The sequence below is a fragment of the Oryzias latipes genome, chromosome 20 (assembly GCF_002234675.1).
Source record: "Oryzias latipes chromosome 20, ASM223467v1".
Classification (NCBI taxonomy): Eukaryota; Metazoa; Chordata; class Actinopteri; order Beloniformes; family Adrianichthyidae; genus Oryzias; species Oryzias latipes.
The window spans coordinates 11,903,970-11,907,978 of NC_019878.2; the positions used below are offsets into that span (position 1 = coordinate 11,903,970).

The 4,009-nt window shown below is 43.2% G+C and overlaps 1 long non-coding RNA gene across 1 annotated transcript; it reads left to right on the plus strand.

Annotated features, from left to right (window-relative positions):
• Positions 1-1,212: 1,212 nt before the first annotated feature.
• LOC110017246 lies at positions 1,213-1,740 on the plus strand. The gene is made up of 2 exons (XR_002292578.2): positions 1,213-1,373; positions 1,452-1,740. It is a non-coding gene; the product is annotated as an uncharacterized LOC110017246 (long non-coding RNA).
• The last annotated feature ends 2,269 nt before the right edge of the window (positions 1,741-4,009 follow it).

Genomic DNA, 4,009 nt, shown 5'->3' on the forward strand with positions numbered 1-4,009 from the left:
ACCACTGTCTTCCAGCTTTCATAAATGTCCTGAACAACTCCAACCTACTTCTCTGTCACTCCAGACTTCCGCCCCCAAACCTCAGCTCCTCTCTGCACCCTGTCATTGACTCTAAAGATTTATAAAGACACAATGCAGCTCTCTGTTCTTCTCCAAAGCAAATATTGCATCTGTGGTTCTCTTTATTGGCATGAGGCCATACTGTTGCTCACAAATGTTCATGTCTGACCTCAGCATAGCTTCCACTACCCTTTCCCTGTAACTACATTGTTTGACGCATCAAATGTGTTCCTCCATATTTTCCAAAAATCTGCACGTCTCCCTAAAGCTTATGCCAAAAAATATATCTTTCCAGCCAAGTTGCAGGAAAAATACAGTTGCATGTGTTTGGAGTAGGATCAGTAAATCATCACAAAAAGAATCAATCACTTAACCAAATACTTCAAATGTATCACGGTTGGGTAAAACAAACTTGTCTAATAGTTCAAATGTTCATAAAAAAAACCCTAAATCTTTTTTTCAACTCCATACTTTTAAAATATTTGGAACCAAACTTTTATTACAATTTCCCATTACTATCTGGAAGAGCGAGGTAACAAGCATCAAGTTATTGCTTGCAGAAAAATCTGTCTGTCAAAAAAATCCACAACAAACTACAATGGTGAAAATACTGTGCAGCGTAATGAGCCAACAGGAAGGTGTTTTTTTTTTTTTGGCTGATATGTCAAAAAGAAAAAAACAAATCACTTCTAACGATGTATTTTCTAAGGCTTCCTCTGAAACCGTTTTTCTAGGATCTTACTTTATCATGAAATTATGGCATGTGTGAAGGTAAAGTCAATGTCTTCAGACCTGGCGTCCACATGCATAGACATCACATTTTAGGTTATGTCACCACAGTAGTTAATTGTGCCTAACTGGGGCCATACCTGGGACTACCTGTGTATAGGGTTAGCTCAAATATTAGCCTGGGTTCTGAGAGGTTAAGTGCCGGTGTTTATATTTCTCCAACTTATCAGCTCCTTGTCTAGTAAATTCATAAAATATTGTAATAACATACCTGACTCAGGTATGTATTGTTGACAAAAAGCTGCAAGGACAGGATTAGTTAAAAAAAAAAAAACGCTGGACATCTCCCCTAAAGGACACAACTTCAATTTAGTGACAGTCCAAAAGCTAATGACAGTGTACCCTGACCACTCTAAAGGCAATAGCGGAATAATTGTCACGGTGGCCTCTGTCAGTGCTCCTCTCCCTCCCCTCTCTCTGTGCACCTGAAGATTGGTACCAGCTGTGGACACTTTGCTCATCACCTCACCGCCTTCTTAAGGGGATCCAGACCAGCAGTCATCGCCAGTCCGTTGCCTACCTCGGTGCATGTCTGAAACTCAGTACATACTCCGATTCAAGTTCGGGCCTTTACTTACCCTGCTTATTCTACCTGCCTCCAGGTTTCCAGATCCACGAGTGTCCACCTGGGAGATCTTCAGCTCGCTCCACACCAGCCTCGCCTCGAAGTCACGCCACGTTCCTCGCTTACCTTGTGTCCCAAGACATCAGACAGTGCGCGGCGATCCGCACCGCACGTCTCGCTCCGCTCCAGCCACGCCACGCTCTCAGCTTAGCTCTCAAGCCCCTACGAGCCACGCCGACTCCTCGCCAGAGATCCAAGCCAGCACTAAGTAACAACCAGAACTGTTATCTCCTGCCTGGATATTAAAGACTCTTTGTTAATCGCTACTTGCCTGAGTTTCCTTCCGGGGTTTACAGCGTCTGGGTCTGCCGCGTCCCTTCCGTCATGACAATAATTTCACAAAAAAATGCAAAAACAAAACTGAATCTTAAAGACCCATTTAGATGAAAATGGAAATGGTGTTTTTTGTGATTATTACATGTTTTTGTCTCGTTTTTCTAATGATTGAGGACATATATAAAGAAAACACCCTAATTTAAAGAAAGAAATGTCTTTATTTTTGGTCTGGCAAGAAAAAACAACTACCGTAATTTCCGGACTACAAGCCGCTACTTTTTTCCTGCGCTTAAGGCCCTGCGGCTTATTCAGTGACTCGGCTAATTTATAGATTTAATTAGCGGCCGCCATGTACGTACTTTCGGACTCAATGAATAGTTTGAATTCTTTATCTAACACCAAGCACAAGGCATTTATATTCAACACACCTCTAAGCAGCCAAACAGCATGGACTTGACTTCAGGTCTTAGACACTTCAGTCATGGTTCAACAAAATGAAACACGCATGCCCGGCCGCATCCCAGAATCCTTTGGTGCCATTAGACCCAACGTGCACCAGATCGCCGCTACAATATGATGTAGCTTTCAAGTTAAAAGCAATCGTTAAAAGCAGTGTGAAAAAGTCCACCGTCACCAACGGGTTTGGAAAAGCCGGTTTGCTGCGTGACGGAGAGAACAGCGCATGGAGTGAATTTACACTCCATTTTCCGGTTTCTAAAGAAACCGTAAAAGCGGAATTTTGCTTTGAAAAACTCACAACCTCCGTGTGAGCTGGAGACACCTTCTCCTGCTGATTGAGCTGCGGGGCCGATGGCAGTCTGAAGGCTTCCACACGTAACAACGCACCCGCCCCTCATACACAAAACGTACAGTATTAAGTCCGATTGCTTTGCACAGAAACGATTTGCTCCATCCACCGGCGCAACGGGGACGAAGTGCTCCTCCTTGAAGCCGCCCTGGCCAGAGGTGTCGGAGTAGATAGGAAGGGGAGACAAGGAGCGCGCGGGGCGGGAGCGGAGCGCAGAGGCGTCCGCGGAGTGCAGAGGCTTCTGAATTCTGACGCACGCGCCGCACTGAGGCGCGCGTATCACGCTGAGGAGCGCGCTTTTCAGTCGCCGCTGCTGTATTTTACCGGTGTGTTTTTTAACCAGCCCTGTTACTCCCATAACGCTGCCGCGACACAAGCGGAAGGAGAGCTGTACCCGTTCACCCCTCCATGCACTGCTGATACTTGCTCATTCTTAAACACGTACAACAGAATGGCGAGCCGGGCATTGGCCCCGCCTTTAGCCCCTAAGACTCATGGGAAATGTGGAATCGCGGATGTAAATTTCCTCATCATAACTGAGGGATGTAATGTTGATTATATGGTTACTGTTTGTAATTTTATGTATGATACCTAGATTGTCAATAAGTAAAAAAAAAATGAAATAAAAAAACCATAACTGAGGAACTTGTGAACAGAATAGAGGTCCGTGCTGTTTGACAGATGTCGATACACTCAAATACGTGAGCCAGAGGCAAAGCTGGCACCACCCACAATGTGCTAATGAATTGCACTCACTCTGGGATGCTGTAACACATGTGCGGCTTGTACTCTGACGTGGCTTGTGTATGTATAAAACTAATTAAACACGTGAAAATGGGTGGGTGCGGCTTGTTATCGGGTGCGCTTTGTAGTCCGGAATTTACGGTAATCAAGTTTTTCAAAAGTAAAATCCTAGTTAGAAAAAAAGAATTTGGTCATTGGCATTTTTGTTTATTTATCTGCCAATGGGGTAAGAATTTTTGACTTATTTCTGGGGAGTCGGTTTTTACTGTATAAAATGCAAATGGCTGAATTGTTGTATTAACACAACTTCTCATAATACATTCTCCTATAATTGCAATCTTATCTTTTATAAAGCCAGAGTTATGTTGCACCTTCCTCAATAAAAACCCATATTTACAGTTTACTGTTACTATTTCTATGTGTTTTGTGGTTTAGATGTGGGTCTACCACAACCCAAAAGACTACGGTTAAAATCAAGGTTGATGTCTTCCTTCCATCTGAGGTAAATGAGGAATTCAGCAAATATGTGCAGGGAATCTGTTGCAGATAAAAACACTTTTGTTAGACAGTTCAGGGACATAAGAAACGTTTGTGGGTTGATGCTTTATCACTATTACAAACTAAAAGCACAGAGTAGACTTGTCATCTCTTCGATGCAAATCGTTCTCCAAATCGTTCATTTATAAAAAACCTTATTATTAGTCCAT